The sequence below is a fragment of the Tamandua tetradactyla genome, chromosome 6 (assembly GCF_023851605.1).
Source record: "Tamandua tetradactyla isolate mTamTet1 chromosome 6, mTamTet1.pri, whole genome shotgun sequence".
Lineage (NCBI taxonomy): Eukaryota > Metazoa > Chordata > Mammalia > Pilosa > Myrmecophagidae > Tamandua > Tamandua tetradactyla.
In genome coordinates this window covers 122,677,799-122,704,464 of record NC_135332.1, presented here as the reverse complement: position 1 = coordinate 122,704,464, position 26,666 = coordinate 122,677,799, and the positions used below count along the sequence as shown (strand labels likewise).

Here is a 26,666-nt window from a genome sequence, read left to right as displayed (position 1 = left end):
ACGGAGCTTTTCTATGCTCATATAAATAAACCACAAGCATAATTCTGCCACTTTCATTTTTAATTTACTGCAATGTCAAAAATATCTTTTAAGGTCAAAATATCTAAATGCCATTCATTCTTTTAAACAACTAAGTATTTCAAAATATGTGTGCTTCATAATTCAATGGTTGTCTTGTTAATGGATGTTCAGAATGGCTTAGTATTTTGATGTTACTAGTAATGCTACATTTAACAACCTGTTTGCCTAGAGATATTTACAATGCTTTAGGAGATATTTTTAAATGTAGAGCCACTGGATCAAAACATTTTAAAAAGCATTTACGTATTTGTTCATTTTACTAAATACTGCTAATTAATTTCTCTTAAAATAATGTAGCAATTCACACACCCATCAGTAAGAGAGCACTCCAGGTTAATATCTTTGTCAATCTCCTGTTATCAGGTTAGGAGTAAGCAGACATACTCTGGAGTCAGAATGCCCTGGTGCAAAACTCTTTTCCTCCATTTACTAGCTCTGAGGTTAAATTGTACCTTGACTGTGAAATAAGATGATATTTGTACAGATGTCGTGAGATTTTTTTTGAGCATTATATGAAATATTTGAGAAACCCCTCAAAATTATTAGCCAACATTTTTGCCAATTTGCTGTTCCCAAAACTGGTACATAATAATTTTGCTTAAATTTGCATTTACCTCAGTACAAATGAGGCAGAGTTAAAATTTTTCTTACAACTCTATTTCTTTCCTAGTAGAATATTTATTTCAGTTTACAATTCCATATTTATTTCTGTCTCTTTTTTTTTCCATCAACATCAAATTTACAAACTAGAGCCTTGTGAGCTCCCAGAAGCAGATCCTTATTTTATTTTCTCTCCATTGTTTTGTGTGTGCATGGAACTGTGCCTGGTACATAATGGAGCATTGTGATGTTTTTATCTTCACTTCTAGGAATATTCTGCATATGAGTTAATATCCTTTATTCTTTTCATAAGTGTCGCAATACTTTTACTTTGTCTATTATGTCTTTGTCATAAATAGACATCATGAAATCAAATAGCCACTTACACTACAATTTCACAATTCCTGTCTTGCTCTCTTTTACAAGTTTATAAAAACGTCATTCTGAACAGTTTTCTAAAATTTTAATGTACAAGTACGTCAAAACCATTTAGCAAATAAATCAACATTTACCTATCAATCAAAATTCTGCAGTTATCAAAAATAGATTTCCCCATATAGATGCGAATTTAAATTTGTACTCTGCTATCTGACCTGTTTTGCCTATTCTTGTTTCAACAGCAAATTGTTAAATTGTGAGTCTCTTGGTTATGCAATTTTATTTATTATATAATTTAATAAATGAATTCAACATTCATCAATTGTATATTTGTGTGATTTTATCTTCTCTAAATTGTAAGATCATTGGAGACCAGGAATGTTCTCTTTAACTTGCTCTTGTATACTCACTGCCTAGCACATTACAGACCCTTATAAGCATATGTCTGGACCGGTCAAGATGCATGTCAACTCTAAAGAATATGACACCAAACATTAAAATTGTCATTACATGGACATTTTATTCCTTTACATAGAAAAAAATAATTGCCAAAAATTTTTATAAAGTCAGTTATGTCATACACTTTAGTGTTTGCTTTTTGATATTAAAAAAATACAGGCTCACTATGTACATGACTGATAGAATATGACAGCAACAGCATAATTAACAAGAGAAAATATGATTCTGTGTCCAAGAAACTGTTTTCACTCAAAGATTCAAATGCAGAGCTTCTGAGGTCCCCTTCCTCTTGTTCCCACAATGTTCTCCATCTCCAAATGACATCTTTTGTCTAGAGGTCCTATGACAACCACTTCCTGTGAAAGGAGAGATTAGCTGTCTTTAGACGACTTTTCTTTGATAATCAGAAGAATTGAAATTGCACTGAAAAACTGAAGACTCTGGGTAGAAAGTATATGACTCTCTTAGGCATTTTCTTGGTGGATAAATGCGTCTAGTCTAGCAACCTCTGGAGTTCCACTTCCAAGGGAGGACAAACATTACCCACAAAACTTTGTAAGCATATTTCTTGGGTCTACTAAAGTCTCACTGTTAGTGACTGAATAGCACTCTGCCTGTAATGGACCTCAAAGTATTATTTATGATTTGGAGTAATATGCAAAACAGAAAGAAACAGAATAAAAATTGAAACAAGTTCAGCTTCAAAATTCTACGTGAACATTAAACCTATGATTTTTAATCCAGAGTCATTTAAAATTTTTAATATGTAATACTTGTAATATAGTTATAAAACAGCACTATGCTGGATAATATAGGAATCAATCAACAATTATCTGAGCATTAGTCAGGTAATCAATGAATTGAAGCCCTCCATTGTCTGGAGAGAAGCTTTCTGACTTGACTTATCACACGTCTTCCCTTGCTGACACTGCTGTCTGCTGACACGCCTTCCACACAGGTTTCTGTCAGTGGCAAACCTCTCTATCCTTCAAGCTGTACCTAAAAAGTCAGTACAGCAAAATGACGAAGGCTGAGGCTATGGATTCAAGCAAATTTAGTTTTAAATGCGTGCTCTGCTGTTTTCAAACTCCTTGAGCTTGAGCAAGTTTTCTAAACTTCACTTTTTTATTTATAGAGTTGAGATAATAATAATTTCCTATTTATTTTGAAGATTAAAGGAGATAATATGTGAAGAATGACTTATCATACATATTTTCAATAGATATTAGTCTAGAAATTTCTTCGATGGCACTTCCTTTGTGACACATTCCTAAGTGCTACATTCCCATAGTCGAATGAAACAGTTCTCAAACTTGTCCATATATTGACATCACAAGGGTGTTCTTTCAAAATCCAAATCCCAGGACACACTCCAGAACAATCAAACCACAATCTGGGGATGAGACAGAGGTATTTGTAATTTTTAAAGTTTTTCAGGTGATTCCAATGAACAAGCCAATTTGGGAATTATGGCAGAGTCTCCCCAACTAAGGATCACTTGCAATGCTTATTAAGTAATTAAGACAGCCTCACCCCAGACTTAAGTATCTGAATCTCCAAGGCAGAGACACAGAAATCAGTATTATTAATGAGTACAATAGATAAATCTTGTGATCAGGCAGGTTTGAAAATGCACTTTTGGAATACATTGGCTGTGCTTCTATATTGGTTTCTCTTAATAACTTATTAATTAATAATTAATTCATTAATTTAATTAACCTTGCATCCCTTAACACAGTGTTTGCACATGTTGGGTATGCAAAAAGTATACTGACTGGAAATGAATGAAAGAACATAAAAGTAAATCAATATTATAAATCCATATCCTAAATAAAGCATCTCTATATCATTTAAAGAAGCAGGGGTAGAACATCAGTATCCACAGACCAAACAGTTGTACATAATTTGAGATTTGAAAACTGCTGGTATTATTCATAGCTTTGTTATTAATGAGCTGCAGGACCGCAAAGCTGCTTTGCATCTCTGGGCCTCAGTTTCCTGGTATGTATTATGGCTGTACATGTGTAGATGGATACGTGAGCTCTCTACAGTGTCTTCATACTAGATGCCAGGCTAAGTTCAAATTTTACTCAGTATGCTTGAGGAGAAACTGTAGTTGTATTTTGAATTCCCTCTCTTAATGATTCTTCCCAGAAACAATTCCATAGTTTTTCTGTAACTGAATATTCTTTTAGGTTTTATGCTGCCCTTTAGCATCTGCAGATGAAATGTATCCAGAGCCCAGGTTGCCACTGCCCTTCCCACAGGGCTGGCAGCCCCCTCGCTGCACTGTGCCACCGCACAGATGCCCGTGCTTATTTCTATTCAGGGGCTTCTCTCTCACTGTCTGGTTTGTGAAATATGTGTCTGCTTTCTGTTTCCTGCCAGAATGTTTGCTTCTCACCACTCGGTCATTTTTCATCAGTCGAGATACACGATCGACACCCTCATTGGTAATCCTCCCACCATACCAAATGAAAACCATATTTATTTTTGCTGCTGTATTTAACCCCATATCGTCTCACTTTTCAGTGAACCTGGCTATAAGACAAAGATGATCGGATTAAGAGGACAGATAGAGGATGGTTAGCTCTGGCTTTTCTACTCACAGATCAACTCACAATCAACCTGAGAAAGAATAAAATAATTCGATATTAATTGCCAAATATTTTTTCATGAAGTATATGGAAAGAAAAATCCTAATGATATTGAAAGACACTTTATCTCAATAATCTTCACTAACACCGTACACGCGAGTGGTGACACACATACTAGTAAGTATAGTTTTAGCGGTCGATCGATATGTCTGATATTGTTATCATTTCCATTGTTTTCAGTAATAATAAAGACACAAAGATCAGTTAATTTTCTTTTTTTTTGCATGGGCAGGCACCAGGAATCAAACCCGGGTCTCTGGCATGGCAGGTAAGAGCTCTGCCTGCTGAGCCACCGTGGCCTGCCCTAACTTTTTAAATTTCAGGATAAAAAGGAGTTAAAGGAAATAATGACCAAGTGTAATTAATATATTATATCAAATTATTTTTTTAAGTATAAAATATTAGGACTAGAAGCCTGTATATCTCTCTTGAATAAGAACATGTTTTTCTTCAGCACTGCCTTTTGGGAAAGTGTGATTGAAAAGGTCATCAAAAAAAAGCTAACATTTTAAACTGAATCTAACTTTGCCTCGGGACCAGTACAGGTTTCATTTCAGCAATTGATGGTCTAAATTTTAGGTAAAAGTCAAACGTCTGTGATAATTCTGTGGGTCTTTCAACTATCCACAGTCACAATCAGTCATATAGCCTACAGAACACGGAAATGTTTTATGGTGGTTTTGCTTCTGTATCTTGGGTGAAACTAGGAGTGCTACAGAGAGATTTTTCAGCAAAGCATCTCTGAGCTGATATTTGCTCAGAATTGTAATACGTCGGCAAATCACTGCTCAGTGCTGCTAGGCACTGCAGAAGATAAAGAAGAGCAAAAGTAACTCTGATTTATTCCCATTTTTTAAATGCATATTGGACACTTACCCCGTGGCTGCTGAGGATACAGCTAGAACTGGCACGTGGTGCTGAAGAACTTGTTCTTAATAAACCCAAGAACTGTGCATCCAATTGAGGTGTGTCTGTCCATCCGGCTGAGCACTGTTCCTTAAGGTAATCACTTTGAGCAGATAAAGAATATTTTCTATAATGCTTATTGCCCCAAACAACTGCGGAATACCTCTTTTGGTAATGATATGCATCATTCATATCACAAGTTTACCTTTTTATGGTGGGTTCTAATTTTATCTTTTGTTCAAAATATTGCAGAATTTGCAAAAAGTAAAATTATTATAAATTTCAATAAAATCTTTGATTTTGTATTCTTAGTATGTTGGATAGTAATTATTGCATCTTAATTCTTCAAGACAGTTTTGGAATCACTTTGGAATGGCACTAAATTATTATATACATTTAGGAAAATTAATATTGATATAGTTAATCTTCCTACATAGATACATGGCCTGTCTCTCCATTTTCAAGCCATCTTTTAACTTTGCTCATTAACAATGTGTAGTTTTCTTCATTTTGTTATTCATAGGTATTTTAAAATTTATGGGATCATTCTTTCTATCATATTTTCTAACACATGATTGCTGATGTCTCAGATTAGTTCCTCCCGAGGCAGACACTAAGAAAAGGATTTGTGTGCAAGGGAAGTGACACCAAAGAAATTCTGATACCCCAACCTCATCGAGTTTCCACTGCATCCAAGTTTTTTTCAGCCAACCAAGTAAAATACTATAGCCTCTTGCACCTGAAGAATTAACCCAGTAGGGGGTGCAAGGGTAGTTCAGTGGTAGAATTCTTGCCTGCCATGTGGGAGACCAGGGCTCAATTCCCGGCCTATGCATGTCCCAAAAAACAAACAAACAAACAAAAATTCAACAAATAGTGCTGAATTTGGAAAAAGAGTCCAGCAGATATAAAATTCTTGGCTGGCAGTTGCTTTCCATCACCACTTTAGGTATTTGAGCCCATTGCCTTCGTCATGGTTTCTGGTCAAATTGGCACTGCATCTAATTGGGCATCCCTTGTATGTAACCTATCGCTTTTATCTTGCGGCTTTCAGAACTCACTCCTTGTCCTTTGCATTTGATAGTGTAATCAATATAGGACTGGGTGTATTTTTCTTCATGTTTATTCTGTTTGATGTTGTCTGAGCTTCTTGGATGTGCATATTCACATCTTTTTCTAAGTTTGGACAGTTCTCTGTCATTATTTCTTGGCCTATTTCTTTCTTCTCTTTCTGGGACCTCCAAATTTGTATACTGGTGTGCTGAATGGTGTCCCAAAGCTGCCTTAGGTTACTTTCCCTTTTCATATTTCTTTTTTCTTTCTGCTCCTAGCCTGACTCATTTTCAAATGTCTTGTCTTCAAGCTCACTGCTTTTTTTCTTTTGCCAGCTCCAATTTTCTCTTAATAACCGTCTGGGCATTTTTCATTACAGTTCATGTGGTATTGAACTCCAGTAGTTCTGCTTGATTCCTTTTTAAAATTTCTATCTCTTTACTTAGACTCATATGTTGTTCCTTCATTGTTTCCCTGATATCCCTTAGTTCCTTCTCTGTACTTTCCTTCATCTTGAACATTTTAAAGATATTTTTTAAAGGCTTTGTTTGGTATGTTCACATTCTCTTCTTCACTGGTGTTTTCCACATTTTTATCTTCTTCCTTTGGATGGGCCACATCATTTCCTACTTCCTTGTCCTCTACTCTTTTATTGCACTCTGTATATTTTAATATTAGAAAATGTGAACAGTAGGATTTACTCCCTGGGATGTCTGTTTCTCGGTTTTGTTCCCAGCTGGTGAGAAGACAGAGATTTTCTTGAGCTTCAGCCTTCCTATGAGGAAGGTCTGCCTGAGGTGAATGCGGCGTGCAGGGTTTCCCTGTCTTTCTGAGCCTCTGTCTTGTCCTGGGCTTTTGCTTGCTAGTGGTTTTGGAGTTCTCCTGTTTATAGGAGTTTGGTTGCCCTTTCTGTTTCTCAGGAGACAGACCTCTCTCTCCTGGGTATTTCACACCAACAGGGCTTTGTTCCACAGTCTGCCTCTCTATATTTTTACATTCCTTTCATTGTCTCACATTGCTTTTGCTGGGAGGGCAAATTCTAAGAGGAGGGTCACCCAGGAGTTGACTTCCCCAAGTCAGTCTTTCCCAGACAAAAAGAAAGCCATGGATGCACAAAGTGGGCACAGACTGGCTCCAAAGTGTCCTGGGGAGGATATCAGGAAGAGCTCCAAAATTTTCTCTGTCATCTCCCCAAAGCTGAGCTTTCCTGACCTGCCCAGCAAACGCAGCCCTACAGCTAACTGTTCCCCACAGCACTGATGAAGTGCTGCTTCTTTACATCTTCACTGCCTCTGCTCCTGTCTGGGGGGGATTGAAACAATGGCTGCTGCCACCTTTGTTCAGGGTGGGCTGAAGCAACAGCTGCCCTCAGAGTCAGGACCCCATGTTTGGAATTTGCTAATCAAAAGCCGTGATCAGCAATCAGCCAAACCTATACCTGATCTTGGGGAAGGAGGATTTTTATGCCCATTTCTGTCACCAGCCGCTAGCCAAGAACTGGACCCTATGATGGCCTGCCATGAGCCACTGTGCAGAGACAGAAATTTACAGTTCTTTACTGTAATTTATCTGCCTCTTCCACCTGCTCTTCCCTGGATACTGTACAGTGCTTTTCCATCCTTTGGAGTTTCAGAATAGTTGTTTTAGACAGTTCCTGCCTGCTTAATAGCTGTTTTGGTGAGAGGACTAAGTCCTGGATCTCCTGCCACCATCTTCCCTGGAGGTCCAGACGAGCTTGCTGAGGTTTGACATAAGTGAAAGGATGCTTGAGGTGAAGCTAGAGAAAAAAAGATATCACCTTGCAAGGTGACGAATCCAGGAAGAGTTATTACAATAACTTCAATCAAAGAAAACTAACCTCAGACATAAGAGGGAGGGCTTCTTCCACTAATAAAAGACATTCAGAGTCATCCAAAGGTTCAATATTCTTAGCATCATCCCAGTCCTCCCAAGTACCCCTATTCCAAGACTCAAGTCCCATTCCTTCCCAATCAATGACATTACTTTCACACAAGAGACTTGACAAGGCTGTGAACTCACCCTCTGCAATCCACACAAGTTTTGCTTCTGATTTTTCTGAGAGATTAATCATAGAGCTATGAGAAATAAGAAGTGATTTTATGTTCACCGTAGAAGTTCTCCACTTCTCTATGATGACTTAACTGAAAGTTACATTGCTTTATAGTTTAAAAGCTTAAGATATCATTTTCTTTCTGAAAGTGCTTTATTGCATTGATAAATAGCCATATCATCCATGTTTTAGTCATCATTACAGCAATAACAGTTAAATGCAGCAGCCAGTTCAGTAGATATTTCAATGCAATCAACTGTAAGTGGTAAGTTTGCTAATCATGATGTCACTGCATGCCATGCCCTACTTAGATCCAATTTCCTTTTGGTAAAAATCTCAGTACTGCATTTAAGGTTAATGCAAAGAAAAAAATGAACCAATCCTCAAAGACAGCATGAATGTTAAAAAAGACAAACATGAAGAAGGTATTTGATATGCATTTACCTACAAATGGTTACTATCCAGAATGCAAAAATTAACTTCTATAATTAATAATAGAAGGACAATCTACACAGGAGAAAATAGGCATAGGAACTAACAGCTCACAGGGAAATGACCAATAAATACATGGCAAAATGCCCAACCTGACTAATTGAACATTTAATCTTTTTTTTATTTTAACTTTTTTTATTGTATAGTATAACATATATACAAAGCAAAGAAATAAAAAAGCAATAGCTTTCAAAGCACTCCTCAAAAAGTGGTTACAGGATAGATCCCAGAGCTTGTCATAGGATACCATATAATCCTCTTCTTTTTTTTCCTTCTAGGTGCTCTAGAATATAGGAGGGCTTATATACTTTTGTGTCATCAATATTGACTTTTTTCCTTCTTTTTTTTGGTGAACAATAACATATATACAGAAAAGCTATACATTTCAAAGCTCAGCACCACAATTAATTGTAGAACATATTTCAGACTTTGACATAGGTTACAATTTCACAATTTTAGGTTTTTACTTCTAGCTGCTCTAAAATACTGGAGACTTAAAGAGATATCAACTTAATGATTCAGCATTCATATTCATTTGTTAAGTCCTATCTTCTATGTATAATTCCACCATCACCTTTGATCTTTCCATATCTCTGTTTGGGGTTGTTTGGGCTATGGAAATTCTAAACTTTTTATATTGGAAGGGTTTGTCACTAATATGGGGTAGGAAGATAGAAGTATCTGATGTTCTGGAGAGGCTGGGCCAAGTTTCAGGACTTATCTGGGCCAGGGACCCATCTGGAGGTTTCTGGAAAGTTACTCTAGTGTCTGGAACTCTTGTGTAATCTTATATATTGCCCTAGGTGTTCTTTAGGATTGGCTGTAATGGTCCTAGTTGGGGTTGGCAGGTTATGACAGGTAGCAAGGTCTCCCTGAAGCTTGTGTAAGAGCAACCTCCAGAGCAGCCTCTCGACTCTGAACTCTCTCTGCCACTGATACTTTATTAATTACACTTCTTTTCCCCCATTTGGTCAGGATGGAATTGTTGATCCCACGGTGCCAGGTCTGAATTCATCCCTCCAATGAATTCATCGTCCTCTCCAACGTTGCCAGGGAGACTTTCACCCCTGGATGTCATGTCCCACGTAAGGGGGAGGGCAATGATTTCATTTGCTTAAAGAGACTGAGGCCACATCTGAGCAACAACAGAGGTCCTCCAGAGGTAACTCTTAGGCATGCCTATAGGTAGTCTAAGCTTCTCTGCTACCTACATAAGCTTCACAAGAGTAAGACTCATGATCGAGGGCATGGCCCATTGATTTGGGTGTCCCTAAGGTGTGACACAGTGTCAGGGGATTCCCTGATGGTAAGATTTAATAGTTCCATATTCCTTCTCCCCTCCCTCAGGGCACTTTGCCAATACTTTTGGGTTATCTGCTTAATATACTCTAGGATGTTTCCAGGCATTACCACAATTCTAAAGGATTAAAGGACCTCTTTCTTATTCCATGCTTCTTGTGTTTCAGTTGTTCAAATGAGCTATACGGGTAGGTTAAATTAGATTATGCACTACAGAAAGTTTCAGTTCCAGATCAAATAAATCTTTCTTCCGATGTTCTCAAAGAGTATGTGTGGTTCTAAAATATAGTCACTGTCTTCCTTACCCGTATGTTCAAAATTACTTTAACCCCAACCTATTTGGCTTCATTCTTATCTCTAAATATCAGGTTATATATAAAAACAGCCTCTCAAAATCCAGAAATAATAATCACCACTCTGGATTTAATGTGCCTGCTCTAAAAGCTTACATTCTAGGCCCCTGTTTTTTTTACAAGCATTTTCTAAAGGTGACGATACCACTGTTGTTTTTTTGTTCCTGGCTTATTTTGTCTCACCAAATGTCACACATCTTCATTCACATTGTTGTATGCCTCACGTCATTATTTATTTTTGTAGCAGTGCAACCATCATTGATAAGTATACACCATTGTTTGCCAATCTACTCTGTCAGTGCATCCTTCAGCCACCTGCATTCATTGGGCATCATGTATAGGGCCCAAAGTCCATAGTCCATCAACATTCTCAATTTTAGATAATTTCATGATTCCCAAGAGACAGAAAACCAATAAACACACCCTCTCCAAATAGGAAATCTAAACCTCCTCATAACTGTGTCTCACCCCATTATTTACCTCTGCTGTTGCTGTGATAGTGCTGATGGTTTCCTTTTGAACATAGCTCATAGCATGCAATAGCAGTTTTCCTTCTGTACCCTGAACTTAAACACTCTTCATACAAGAATCATATCTTTGAAGTAATTCTTATAAGAACTCATTCATATTTCTAGTATGAGTCAATGGAACACATAGGTCTATACAACCCCTTTCAACTTTGTTCATCTTCAATATGATAATATTACTTTTAGACCCACTAGAGAATCACCTTCACTCTTATCTGTTCCCTTACATTGGAATTCAATCTCATTAGCTAAGGGTTCACCCATGTCCAGGGCTGTGTATCTTTAAGTCTATATTGTAAGCCTCTGATTATACCTTTATGCTGGCCATAAAAGTGGAATCATACAGTATGTATTCTTTGGTGTCTGGCTAATTTCACTCAGCATTATGTCCTCAAGGCTTATGCATCTTGTCATGTGCTTTAGGATGTCATTTTGTCTTACTGCTGCATAATATTCCATCATATGTATATACCACATATTGTTGATCCACTCGTCTGTTGACGGACATTTGGCTTGTTTTCATCTTTTGGCAATTGTGAATAATGCTGCTATGAACATCAGTGTGCACGAGTCTGTTTGTGTTATTGCTTTCAGCATTCTGGGTATATACCAAGTAGTGCTATTGCTGGGTCATAGGGCAACTCAATATTTAGTTTCCTAAGGAGTGGCCATACAGTCTTCCATAGTGGCTGTACCATTATACATTCCCACAGCAGTGCATAAGTGTCCCAGTTTCTCCACATCCTCTCCAACATTTATATTTTCTTGTTGTTTAATAGTCATTCTTATAGGTGTGAGGTGGTATCTCATTGTAGTCTTGATCTGATTTCCCTTATAGCCAGTAAAAATGAGCATCTCTTCACGTGCTTTTGAGCCATCTGTATTTGCTCTTCGGAAAAATGCCTATTCATATCTTTACTTCATTTTATAACTGGGTTGCTTGTTCTTTAGTTGTTGAATTGTATGATTTCTTTGTATATACAGGATATCAAACCTTTGTCTGATATGTGATTTCCAAATATTTTCTCCCATTTAGTTAGCTGCCTCTTCACCTTTTTGACAAAGTCTTTTGAGGTGCAGAAGCATTTAATTTTGAGGAGTCCCAATTTATCTATTTTTTTCTTTTGTTGCTTGTGCTTTAGGTATAAAGTTTAGGAAACTATCTCCTATCTCTTGAAGCTGTTTCCCTACATTTTCTTCTAGAAGTTTTATGGTACTAGTTCTTATGTTTAGGTGTTTGATCTATTTTGAGTTAATTTTTGTGTAAGGTATATGATAGGGGTCCTTTTTCATTCTCTTGGCTATTGATATCCAATTCTTCCATGCCCAATTATTCAAAAGACTATTTTGGCCCAGTTCAGAGGACTTTGGTGCCTTGTCAAAAATAAGTTGACCATAAATTTCATGGTCTATTTCTGCACTCTTGATTCGATTCCATTGGTCAATGCTTCTGTCTTTGTGGCAGTACCATGCTGTTTTGACTGCTGTGGCTTTATAATAGATTTTAAAGTCACGGAGTCTTAATCCTCCCACTTCGTTCTTTTTTAGGGTGCTTTAGCTATTCAGGGTCTCTTTCCCTTACAGATGAATTTGGTAGTTAGCTTTTCTAAATCTTCAAAGTAGTTTGTTGGAATTTTGATTGGTACTGTGTTGAATGTGTAGATCAATTTGGGGAGAATTGACATCTTAACTATATTTAGCCTTTCTATCCATGGGCAGGGAATGTCTTAACACCTATTTAGGTCTCCTTTGATTTTTTTTAGCAATCTTATGTAATTTTCTGTGTACAAGTCCTTTATGTCCCTAGTTAAGTTCATTCCTAAGTATTCGATTCTTTTAGTTGTTATTTTGATTGGATTTTTTTCCTTAACTAACTCCTCAACTAAGTCATTGCCTGTGTATAGAAATATTCTGATTTTTGTACATTAATTTTATATCCCACCACCTTGCTGAATTTGTTTATTAGCTCAAGTAACTTTGCTGTAGATTTCTCAGGATCTTCCATGTATACTATCATGTCATCTGCAAATAGGGAGAGTTTTACTTGTTCCTTTCCAATTTGGATGCCTTTTATTTCTTTGTCCTGCCTGACTGCTCTAACTCAAACTCCTAGCACAATGGTGAATAGTGGTGGTGGCAGTGGGCATCCTTGTCTTGTTCCTGACCTTGAAGGGAAGGCTTTCAGTCTCTCTCCATTAAGTATGATCCTGGCTATCAGTTCTTCATATATTCCCTTTATCATATTGAAGTTGTTATATCTGATTCCTAATTTTTGGAGTGTTTTTACCAGAAAAGGATGCTGAATTTTGTTGAATGCTTTTTTCAGTATCAATCGAGAGGATCATGTGATTTTTCCCTTTTGATTTGTTAATGTGCTATATTACATTAAATTGATTTTCTTAAGTTGAACCATCCTTGCATTCCTGGTATAAACCCCACTTGGTCAGGGTGCATAATTTTCCCACTTTGTTCTTTTAATGTGCTGTCAGATTCTATTTGCTAATACTTTACTGAGAATTTTTGCATCTATGTTCATTAGGGAGAGTGTCCTGTAGTTTTCCTTTTTTATAGCGTCTTTAACCAGTTTTTGGTATTAAGAGGATATTAGCTTCATAAAATGAGTTAAGTAGAGTTCCTTTTTCCACAATTTTTTGAAAAGTTTGAGCAGGATTCGTGTTAATTCTTTCAATGTTTGATAAAATTCCTCTGTGAAGCCATCTGGACCTGAGTTTTTCTTTGTAGAAAGATTTTTGATGACTGATTGAATCTCCTTATTTGAGATTGGTTTGTTGAGATCTTCTATTTCTTCCTAAGTCAATGTAGCTTGTTTGTGTGTCTACAGGAATTTGTCCCTTTCATCTAAATTGACTAGTTTGTTGGCATATAGTTGTTCATACGATCCTCTTATGATTTCTTTTATATATTCAGGCTCTGTGGTAATGCACCTCTTGTCATTTCTGATTTTGTTTATTTGCATACTCTCTCTTCTTTTCTTTGTCAGTCTTGCGCCCCATCGATTTTATTGATTTTCTCAAAGAACAAACTTTTGGTTTTATTCATTCTTTCTATAGTTCTTTTGTTCTCCTGTTCATTTATCTCTGCTTTAATCTTTGTTATTTCTCTTCTTTTATTTGCTTTGGGATTAGTTTGCTGTTCTTTCTCAAGTTACTCCAAGTTTGCTGTTAAGTCCTTGATTTTTGCTCTTTCTGGAGTTTTATTATAGGCATTTAAGGCAATAAATTTTTCTCTCAGTGCAGCCTTTGCCACATCCCATAAATTCTGATAAGTTGTCTTCTTATTTTCATTCATCTCCAAATAGCTACTGATATCTCTAGCAATTTGGTCTTTGGCCCACTGGTTGTTTAAGAGTGTGTTATTTCATCTCCACATATTTGTGAATGTTCTCACTCTTTGATGACTATTGAGATCCAGCTTCATCCCATTGTGCTCGGAGGAAGTGCTTTGAATAATTTCAATATTTTTAAATTTATAAAGACCTGTTTTGTGTCCCAGCATATGATCTATCCTGGAAAATGTTCCATGAGCACTAGAGAAGAATTTTATAACCTTGTGCTTTGGGGTGCAACGACCTATATATGTTTGTTAGTTCTAATTCATTTATCAAGTTTTTTAACTTCTCTATTTCCTTGTTGATGTTCTGTCTGGTTGTTCTATCTGTAGAGGAGAGTGGTGTATTGAAGTCTCCTACTATTATTGTTGAAACATCTATCACCCCCTTCAGTTTTGCCAATGTCTGTCTCATGTACTTTGGTGTTCCTTGATTTGGAGCATAAACATTTATGAATGTTATTTCTTCTTGGTGAGTTGACCCTTTAATTAGTATATAATGTCCTACTTTGTCTCTTATGATGTCTTTACATTTAAAGAATATTCTTACGGTATTAGTATAACTACTTCTACTTTCTTTTGGTTATAACTTGCATGGAAAACCTTTTTCCATCCTTTCACTTTCAATCTATTTGTATCCTTGTGTCTAAGATGAGTCTTTTGTAAGTAGCATATAGCTGGATTATTTTTCTTAGTCCATTCTGCCAGTCTGTATCTTTTAACTGGTAAGTTTAGTCCCTTAACATTCATTTATTACTGAAAAGGTATTTCTTGATTCCACCATCTTATCTTTTTTATTTTCAGATCTATATATACTTTTCCCTCTTTCTCTTTGTATTCTTTAAATTACCTTTAGTGGTACTCTTCAATTCTGTGCCCTCCTCCAGACCTCCATCTCCTGTTTTTGTTTTTGTTTTTTTTCAGGGGGCAGAACTTCTTTTAATATTTCTTGTAGAGCCAGTCTCCAGTTGACAAATTCTTTCAGGACTTCTTTGTCTGTGAAAACTTTAATCTCACTCAATTTTGAAGGGCAATTTGGCTGGGTACAGAATTCTTGGCTGGAAGTCTTTCTCTTTCAGGCTTTTGAAAATATCATACCACTGCCTTCTTGCCTCCAGGGTGCTAGTTGAGAAGTCCAAACTCAGACTTATTTGATTTCCCTTGTATGTAGTAGATTGTTTCTCTCTTGCCACTTTCAGGATTTTCTGCTTCTCTTCAACATTTGTTAAACTGATTAGTATGTCCCTTGAGATAGGTGTGTTTGGAATTCTTTGGGCTTCTTTGAGTTGTATATTTATGTCCTTTATGAGAGTTGGGAAGTTTTCCCCCATAATATCCCCATCTACTCTTCCTAGCCCTTTACTCCTCTCTTCTCCTTCTGGGACCCCAGCGATTCTTATATTTGTGTGCTTTGTTTTATCTATCATTTCCCTGAGTTCCCATTGAATTTTTTCCATCGTTTTTGCCATTTGCTATTTTGAGTCTTCAAAGTCAATTTTCTTGTCCTCTATATCACTTATTCTTTCTTCTGTCTCTTCAAATCTGGTGTTGTATGGCTCTAGTGTGTTTTTTATTTGGTCAACAGAGTCTTTAATCTCTGTAATTTTTACTATTTTTTAAATTTATTCTTTCAAATTCCTCTTTGTGCTCTTCTACTGTCTTCTTGATCTCTATGTCATTTGCTATCCCACTTATTTCATTAGGTAGAGTTGTATGAACATCTTTGATTAGTTATTCCAACATGTGTGTCCCCTCTGATGTTTTAATTTGTTCATTAGGTAGGGCTACATTTGTCTGCATTGTGACATACTTAGTGAGCTTTTGATATCTTGGTCCCATGTAAATATCTTGATTAATTTACTTTGGGAGTTGATTTCTTTCAGTAGTTTAAGGTCTTGTGTCTGTGGGATGGTTGTACTGCAGGGAACAGGGCACGAGGTGGAGCACTCAATATGGTGATTTGTTTCAGGGCAGGTATGGGTACAGGTTGGGGATGTTACACTGATGTTTTTGAACGTGGGTGCCCAGCAGCCAGGGAGGATGTCGCTGTGTGGGTGCACTGGTCTGGGGGGCGGTGCACGCTAGTCTAAGGTATGGGCCCTTTGTGCATGCATAGAGCTGTGGCAGCAGGTTGGCACTTTCTCAGAGCTTATAATTGTGGCTGTAGGCTGTGCACATGTGCAGTCCTAGGACTGTTCCTAGTCCCGTGTTTCCATCCGTGTACTTCCGTGGGCTCCATGGCTCCGTGCCACGCTCCAACTTTCTGCCTCTCAGTTCCTCGGCCTCTGCAACTTGTGTTTTAATTTTGAATTGTAAATTTGAATTCAGCGAGCTTTTTCTGTGAGCTTTCCAACTGGCCTGGCATGAGGGCATATTCCTCCTCAGAGGATATGTATTTATTTATTTCCACATATGAGCAACATTTTATTTCATGTTGCTTATTTTGCCATTTTGCCCTTTCTTTCTGTTTTATTTTTTGTATTTCCTATATATGTAATATGTGTTTAGCTTTTGGATCAACTTAATTTCTGAGTTTGTGGGCCCCTAAAGCACACAAGAAGTGTAAATTTGAATTCCAAACCAATGTTGTTACATAATCTCAGTGGAAACCTTTTGTTCATTGTTTATTTGGCCTTTGAAAGTATTAACCTAAACAAAGAAGCTTCTTTGTCTTCTTCCTTTGTGCACAAGAAGTTTTTCTTTGGTGTTTTTGTTTAAGTTTTTCTATCTTATCTTTTACAAATATCTTAGCTCTTCCTGTACAGAAGGTTCAGTTCCAACCCCTTCTCTCCTTCCCAAGGTCTGAGTCCTGGTATCTTCCTGTTTATCTAGAACTCTTCCCCTGGGAAGTTATAGAATTGAGGTCTATTTCCCAATCAGTTTCCTCACTCTTTGTTTTTATCTCCCAAATATTCCCTTACTGATGGGTATTGAATTGTATCCCCCACAAAAGTCATATTCAGGTCATTTAGATAGAATTGTTGAAAGTTTCATTAGATGGATATGCTCAAACTGAATGAAATTGGGCCTTAATCCAATATGGCAGAAATCCTTATAGGCAAAGAAAATTGGACACCGAAAGAGAAATCCACAGCAAGCAAACAGAAGCTAGAAGTCAATGGAACCCAGAAGAGAAAAGAGAAGATGCCACCATATGCATTGTATTATGACAGAAAAGACAAGGACCAAGCATCACCTGTAGCCAGCCCCAGAACACCTGCTGATGCCTCAATTTTGGACTTCTCCTAACCTCAGAACTGTGAGCCAATAAATTTATTATTTGTTTTAGTAGCTATGACACTAAAACACTTACATTATAATGAACACATTATAAAAATGATTTGTTATATTTTATCTATGCCATACCTATTAAAGTAAGGCTTTTTAAGGTATGCATTCTGCATTATTGTCAGAAATAGAATTCCTGCAAATTGAATTTTAACTTCATCTCTGATCCAAGAGATCCTTAGATCTTCTTTAATTTCTAAGAAATTGTGAATTTAGCTGTGAAATTTCAAGTTTTATTCATGGGTTATTCTAAAATATGACTTGAATATTTTTCTGAATTTGGAATTTCTTGAGATTTCTTAAGTAGCCCAGTAGGTCAACAGTCTGATGAATATTTTAAGAAAAATTAAAAGAGTGAAATATATTTAAGGAAGAAAATTCAAGTATCATTTTTATAATTGAATCTATTAATTAGGGTATTCTATATTCTTATTTATTTTAAATCCTACCTGTTAACAATTGAAAATAGTGATAACATACCTCAAAACTATTAAACTCTTTTATTTCCTTCCCTTTTTCTCCAGCAGTTTCTGCTATCTATATGTCAATACCATGTTACCTGCTGCTTAAATAGTTTTATACTTTTATAACTTCTGCATGAATAGTCACTTTTATCTTTCCTCCGTTTACGGGTTTGGTTTTGAAATTATATTTCAATGGATATCAATAGTCCCATTTTTCCTTAATTTAACAATTGTTTGCTGATTATACATTTGTCAAATATTTTATTTGTTATTTGATTTGCTATTTGGTTTTGGATTATCTTTTATGTGTGGGGCATTTTTAGGTATTTTGAGATGAACAATTTTTAATCTTTGTGTTTTAATAGTGAGTTTAATCTTTTCTCACTTACGATTGTTGTTATAGATTAAATCGTGTCCTCCCAAAAGGTTGTTCGAATCCTAAACCCCAGTCCTGTGAATGTGACCCCCATCTTGATATAGGATCTTTGAAAATTTTAAAAGTTAAGATGAGGCCAATCTAGATTAGGGTGAGACTTAATCCAATAAAACCGGTGTCTTTAGGAGCAAAGAGACAGAGCCAGGGAGAGGCAGGCAGCCATGTGGGAGAAGCAGATTTTGGGCTATGCTGCCCAAATCAAGGAATGCCAGGGATTGCCATCCACCCACCGGAAGCCAGGGGGAAAGCAAGGAAGCGGTTCTCTTCTTTAAGAGGAATCATGGTCTGCGAACACCTTGATTTTAGATTTCTAGCTTCCAGAGCTGAGAAAACAAATTCCTGTTGTTTAAGCCAACCATCCTGTGGTACTCTGTAACAGCAGCCCTGGCAAACTGAGAATTCTGTACATAAAATATGTAGTCATATGAACACCACCCGGTTAATGCTTCATTTATTTTGTGTTTTCTTTCTGTGTCCTTTTAGTTGTCTTTCACTAGAGTGATGTTTTGTTTGCTTAATTTCCATAGTGATTTGAAAATGACCCTGGTTGATTACTTTGAAAATATTTTAAAAATATATTGCAATATATGTTTTACAAATTTTCTACATCAGTACAGAAGTGTTATTCATTGACTCCCTCCTATGACAGATAAGAAATGTAGCATGTTTTATTTCCTCTCAGTCTGCCAACAACCCCACTTCCTAGTTTTAATAAAATATAATATAGTACCATAGGTCCAACTTGGTATTATTACATGATATGTATTTTTCTTTTAAGAATTATTTTTGAGATTAACATGAATTTTTATGCTTATTGTTTGGCTAGAACAACATTCAACTCGTTTCAATGCTTATCAGCTGTCATTTTATACCATAACTTCCTCAATTTTGTGATCTCTATTTTAATTAATCTCTCGTTCAACTGGTGACAGTTTTTTCAGAAGTGACCCTTGGGCAGTGCATTTTCTGAGTCTTTGCTTGTGAGAAAAGGACTTTTTCTGCCAAAGCCCATGGCCCACAATTTGGCAGAGTGTAGGGTTTTTCAATAACAATATCACCCTCAAGAAAACCACTCCATTTTTTTTTCCGCTATTGGTAAGAGAGGGGTAATTCCGAGATCCTGATGCTTTCTCATTTTGATTACTTAAAAAATATCAGGTTGGAAGTCCAGCTGTTCTCAGGAAAATAGAGAGGGTATTCAGCCCTACTTAAATCCAGTAGGGGTATTTTCCTTCCCTGTTTACCCTTTTCTCTCTCTTATCTTCTCCTGCAGAGTCCTTAAGGGATCTGACCTACCACTTACCCAGCTGTCCACCCCAGGCAGGTACCACAAGGACTCCGTGTCAGGAGTCGTCCTCCAGCTGTAAATTCTCTACTTGGTTTGAACTGTCCAGGCCAGGAGTGAATCCTGCAGCTCTCTGGTGCTGCTGGTGGAGCCAGATACAGCATGTTCAAAGGAGAAAAGCAACCAGGGCCGTGCCCCAGAAGACTCCAAAGTCTACTTTGCCTCCATTACTCACCTCCTAATTGAGGTAATGAAAATGATTTTATTGCCTTTACAACCTGCCATATTCAGACTTTAGTTCTTCACAAGAGAGATGTGCAGAGTGTTGGTACCACCTGCACAAAACAGAACCTCCTAGTCAAAAAGCAGATCACATGCATCTATGAAACATCTACTGAGTGTCCCTTGTTTGACTCTAACTGAAATGTACTTTGGCTTTCTATGCCACCTGCCTTTGTAAAAGATGTGAATGGAAACTATCCTATGAAGCATGATGATATTCATGGTAAGATATTGGTGATGGTTTTAATTACATTACACAGTAAGTCTATCACCTGTAGTTTCAGCCTTAACCAAGGCTTTAAAGCTACTATTTGGGGGTGCAAGGGTAGTTCAGAGGTCGAATTCTCACCTGCCATACGGGAGACCTGGATTTGATTCCTGGCCGATGTACTTCCCAAAAACAAACAAACAAGCAAAGAAAGAAAAACAAAGAAAATTCAACAAATGGTGCTGCATTAACAGGATACTCACATGGAAAAACAATGAAATGTGATCCTGGGAATATAGCATACAAAAAAAAAAAAAGCTATTATTTCCCTAAGCAAAGACATTTAAGGTCCTATTCTCATGGTACATACTAAACCACAAAGTCAGGCTATTGTCTTGTAACCCGGTTTCCATAACCGAGGTCTGCCCTAGCAAGGCTGTGCCTTTCCCAGCTGGTCTTTGTTCTGTTTTGTTCTAACCACCCTTCTAGGTACTAAGAGTGCTGTCCTTAAACCCAGCCCCTGTGATGGAGCAGATGTCTCTCTGGTGCATGAAATACTACCCTGGCATAAGCTCATCTGACTCGGTATGGCTCAGCCTCCTATTCCCCAGGCTTCTCTTGGTCATTGACCATGCCCTGCTTTATTGGGGCTTCTCATTGCCTTCCACCTGCCCACTTCCGAGGCGATCACAGACACCCTGCCATGCCTCAGTGATCCTATGTGGCCATAAACCCCACCTCCTGGGTTAAGCTTGCCCCCATATCATACTTTATTTTTACCAGAACTGGAGCAATTCTCAAAGCCTTCCTTGGAATTAGCTACAGATGACTAAATTCTTATGTGGTAGCAATAAATATTCACAAAATTTTTTACTGAATGTGCCATGATGTATGAAGGGATAATTTTAGGGTCCATTTCAAGTCATCAGATGCTGAAATCTAGTTCTATGAAATATAGATGGTGCCTGCCCCACACCACACAATTTTACCTCTTAATATTTTGATAAAAGGCATGTAAATAATTGAAGTGTACTTATACATGTATTTTTCATTTGTTCTTGATTATCCTCACAAAGGAAATCATGAGTGGTTATTTCTCCACCACTGAGTAGCACACAAAAAGAGAAATACATGAGTATCTCCATTTTTCACATTCACCCAAGTAAACTTTAAGAGAACAAGGCTTTGCCAGTAAGTGGAAATTAATTATTTAAATATTGGCAATGTTTATTCTAATTAAGTCAAGAAATGGTTTATAAAACCCAGGAGAGATGAATTTTTTCAGAAATTCTGTCTGTATAAGTCCCTTTTGAAATTATGGATTGAAAATTTGAATTTCAATCAGATAAACAATAGAACAAAAATATTAGAGCCTTTTAACAAGTAATTGTTTTCTTTCTTTGGTAGTTGTTTATTTTTCTGCTTGAATCTTCATGTGATTCCCTTGTCGATGACATTGAACAGTTATTTCTATTCATCAATGAATATTTATTTAACACCAGTGATCAGTTATATCTTCTACTAAGCATTTCATTGTGAGCTACTCACTTCATTTAAAATCAGACCTCCAATACAAGATCATCACAAGCATTTTGATGAGAAAACTGGGGCCCAGACAGCTCCCCAAAGCATTTCATTGTCAAATGAACTTCTACAGAAGCATTCTGATAGGTAGGAAAAGGGATCCTGCCATTGGTATAAACCAGAGCATAGTGATCCTATGAAAAAAAAAAATTATTATTTCATTTCATCTAAACAAATATCAGCCAGGCACTGTTCTATTTTGCAACAAATTTTCATAATTTACAAATATTCACTCATTTAATCCTCATGGTATGAGGATTTATTATCTCCATTTTATAGATGAGAAAACTGAAGCACAGAGAAATTAAGGATTTACTCCCAAAAAAGGCAGTGTGTGGTGAAAACATTTCACACCCCAGCAGGCAGTTTCCAGAGTCCATGCTTGTTAGAAACATACTAAAGAATAAAGTTAATATAGCATAGGCAAGTCTGTACAGAAAGATAACCAGGAGTGGTGTTTTTTCATAATGTTCTCTGCAGATTTGAGATTTCTAAATTTTGCATGTAGCTTGGTTCATTGAGAATAACAATGCTTTATGAGCCTTTGCTAAGGGTTTAAAAAATGTATATTAAAGGAGGAAAACCACTGACTGGCAAGGGAAGTTAAAATGAATGTTCATGGGCTGTCTCCTTTGGGAAGGATATTTTCCAAGAAATGCATTATTCATTTGGGGATTATAGCAAAGCTGGGACATCTGAATGAAACATATTCATAGAATTATTAAATTTGAAGCAGGAAGTGTAAAAAAAAAAAAAAAGAACGTAATCCAGAAGTATTCTTCTGCAGAAAAATTTTAAATCACCCTAGCTTTAAACCTAAGTCTCATACATTGTCAGCATTAATGAAGAGTTGCTTTTTGTATGTAATTGACAAAGGCCCTATCCCATATGATGCAATATTAATGGTGGCATGAGAAAACATGTTTTTAACTTTCTTCTTTTCATCTTTTTACATTTCTGTCTCCTTGCTTTTCCTTGGGAATTTGTCTCTTCAAACATTTTATCAGTCAGCTTCTGCCCCCTGTGGTAAGCTGAGGAGGCAGCAGTCACTCCTATATCTATATCTTTATATCTATATTTATATCTATGTATTTATATGTATATATATTTATTATGTATATTTATATATAGCAGATACACATATATATATAGAGAGAGAAAAAAATATGTATGTATTAGTGCAGATTACAGAATGGGTGTGGTGAGGGGCCCTGAGTTTGAACACAAAATAAATACTGTAGTTTTTTAAGAACTAGGGGAGGGGAAAAGAGCACTTAAGATGCCCCATGCTTCTAAGGCCCTCACTCTGGCATATTTCCTGGGTAACTCATACCGCAACTGTGAAGGCGCTGGCCGAGAGCAACCACGGTGTGATACAGAGGCCTCCTGTTTCCCATTTGTTTCTGCTTATTGCTTAGGCCTCCTAGGGTTGGAGAGAAGAGGGCTGATTTAGCTTGTTAAAGGCCACAATCAATCTCTCTGTAAATGCATATTTGTTAGAGTGGCTGTACTCTGTGGAAAAATATGTCAAAATTAAGACTTTATGTATTTAACATTTTATTTTATTTGAGAATAGCTTTTAAATTGTCCAGAGAGAAGATATAAACCTAGTTAAAATGCAAAGTTATGCTAACCATAAGTAAAATATTTTTTCTTTATCCGAAATGTTTATATGCAGACGGCCACTTCATTAAAACGTTTTCTTGATGCATTGAATATATTTGTAAGCAGCCTGGAGAGAATAAGTGGTTAAAAGAAATGAAGAAGACAGAATATAGCAATAATGGCTCTAAATGAATATATTTTACCACTATTCATTACTTGTAATTCATCTTTCTATTGAGATAATATTCTAGTTATGTGGGCGAAATATCATTGACTTCTGAAATGGGAATTAAAATATCTGATTTTAATTGAGGGGTTGGAGGGAGTAGGCCAGCTCAAGGTTTTGCAAAGCAAAGGCAGACAGCATCCCAACCTAAACAAAGTCCTGGATTTACTTCCAGGTCTCACACTCATCTTGGCCTTGGGAAAGTTGCTGAACTTCTGTGAACAACAATTTTCAGCCATGAGTTAGCGTTATACTTATCATACTATTTCTATACATTGATACAAGAAACAATGAGTTACTGGATGAGAAAACTTGGGAAGCTTTAGAATAAGGTACAAATGAAATAAATAAATGCCAACATGCTCCCAGAAACCTTCCTTCCCAAGAATTGTCCTACTAAAGGAGATCTGGCAAGCTGCAGGGAAATGTGGCTTAGAGGCTTGTTTACAAGATATTGGACATTGAAAACGGGTTATTTCTGGGAGATCCAGGATCCTTCTTTACTGGAGAAAGCCAGCTCTGTAGGGGCCTGCCTACAGGAAACAGTTAGATGATTTCCTTTCCCATTCCACACCCACATAATATTTGTGGAGAAAATGCATCTGAAACATTGGGTTCTTCTGGGGGGAAATAAAACCATTGAATATTATTTAATAATTATTAATTAAAATTAGGTGGCATGCTTATTAGGACAAGATTTTACGTGATGAATACAAAAGACCTGATGTGTGATCTCCAATACAATCATATATAATTTGATCAAACTTTTGATTTCCAACAACAAAACAAAATTTTCCACTTAATATTCCTGTCTAGAATCCGTAGATTTGGGGGCTCCCTCTGGTGGTTGAATAAAATACTATTTTTATATTAATTAGGTTATAAAAAAATAATAAAAAGCTATCAACATTGAAATAATTTTCTGTAGAATATAAAAGGCCTTTTATTTTCAAGATATGACAATCATCAGGATATAATGACAGTGATGATGATGATGATAAGAATTCTATTAAACTCTTCCACTTGGGTTGTCACAATCACAGATGACAAAGTTGAAATCAAACTGCTGAAAACAAGTAGAGCAAAATCGGCTTAAAAATTAGACATTTTTAAAAGCACATGATTTTTAAATGAATGAAATTATAGAAATCTACATGAAAATTTAAAAAAAACTGGGTGTTCACACATAGCCTTAAAAATTCTAAAATATTTCTAATGTATATTGTTGCAGCATCAACAATAAAGATAATAATAAAATTTTCATTTGATCATAAATAATACATTGTCCTAACAACTTTATTATTCTGAACAAATTATTTTTGATCAGCTTTTTGCGCCTATTCACCCAGAGCAGATATGTAAATGCTTCACTAGAGCTAGCATTCCTTGAAGGCCCGTACAATACAAAAAGAAGAATTTATTTCTTCCTCATTCTTCCCAGGTTCTTATAAAAGAATGTGCCATATTTTTCAGCTCTTCCTCAGTCCCTCTTCTCCTTTCCGCTGATTAGCGATCAAGTCTTATTATTATTCGCTCCTTTGAGAAAATGGAATGATAGCCTTAACTGCTTAGTGGTTCATGGTGAAATAGGGCTGAAAATTCTCTTCTATTGAAGTTATATGGAACATGAGAAATTCCTATCATTATCAGGGTCCTTTATGAAATTCATTTTCTTAGCTGATGGCATCTAAATAAGATTGTTCTGGACATAGAGAGAGAGAGAGAAGAGAGAGAGAGTGGTTCTTATATGTGGAAAATCTGCCAGGAAATGAAGACCTCCACTATCTCCAGTTACACCAGCCTTTACCAGCCTCTTCATGTTTGATTTTCAAAATGGTGTTCTAAGGAATACCGTGAAGAAAGCAAGTCACATTAATACTCCTCTGTATCTAATTGGGACAAATCTTTAATTATTGCCCATTAAGGAATGTATTTATTGTACTAAAATATTCAGAGGGAAATTATTTCAAGCTTAGGAAAATCATATTCGGGTATATAGGGTCAGCCTTCAGAATATGAGCATTCTCAGAAATCATCAACTGCTGTCATGTGTGAAAGACAGATTTGTGCCCCACTTCCATCTCTGAGACATATGTATTTACACAGGTGTGTCTGTTTATACTTTTGTCTTTATGTAGCCTTGGTCATTTCTAGGTTAAACACAGCAAAAGGAGGCAGTGCATCTCTCTCAGAAGGTCACATTACTGCAGATCCTTCCTCGGAAAGCCACACTGAGCTATTAACTGAGCAACATGAGAAAAACCTTAAGAGCTATTCATTGAGTTATTGATTGAACAATTGTAGAACAAAAACTAAGAACAAAATTGTGATTGAGAGCCACTCCAGAGATTGGAAATTGGCAAACTTTAAGGAGGCAGCCACAGGTAGAAAGAGTTGACCCTCCAAATAGCAACTTTCATTCCTTCTCCCAGGTTATACTACCATCTTCCCAAGTAGAAAAGAATCAGGGAGAGAACAAGAGCAGGAAGGGGAGGGCAAGGGAAAGGAAGAGAAAGAAATCCAGATAATTTTGTTTCACACAATTTCTCAAACTCATTTTACCATAAAACCAATCTTTCTCTATCCTCTCAGCCTAGGAGCAGTCCATAGGACTAGCATTCCATTAGAACTTACTTGTCAGGAAAGCTTCTCAATAAAAATCGTATAAATGTAGCAGCTAAGTGAAAAACACTAACAAAAGGACTTCTGAAAAAAATGCCATTTATATGATACCTAGAATGTGGGTTGTTTGTGTCCAGTTTACAGCCCTTACATACCTTTGGCTTCCTGGGAATAGCCTACTGATAGAAGTCCTAGTTCTCAACATTGACTGCATATTTTAATCAACTGAGGAGCTTTAAAACAAAACAAAACAAAACAAAATGCTGCCAATAGTTGGACCTCACACCCAGAGATTCTAACAACAATGTTCTCAGGTGAGTCACAAACACTGATATTATTAGAAGCATCCAGGTAGCCAGGAGCTGGGAACCAAAGAGAACCAAAGTGTCAAAGGACACTTCTTCCTCTCTCAGTTATAGGTTCATGGTTTTCTTCCCACCCC

General features: G+C 36.6%; 1 long non-coding RNA gene across 5 annotated transcripts in view; it reads right to left on the bottom strand.

Moving 5' to 3' along the window:
• Positions 1-26,666, bottom strand: part of LOC143688763 (uncharacterized) — a 92,697-nt gene that overhangs the window by 10,869 nt on the left and 55,162 nt on the right. For 4 of the 5 annotated variants that reach the window (XR_013178274.1, XR_013178273.1, XR_013178275.1 and 1 more), the window contains one exon: positions 24,518-24,668. This is a non-coding gene — a long non-coding RNA (uncharacterized LOC143688763). Of the gene's footprint in view, positions 1-8,174; positions 24,669-26,666 lie in introns of those variants that run through there. The other variant, XR_013178271.1, reaches the window with a different exon arrangement.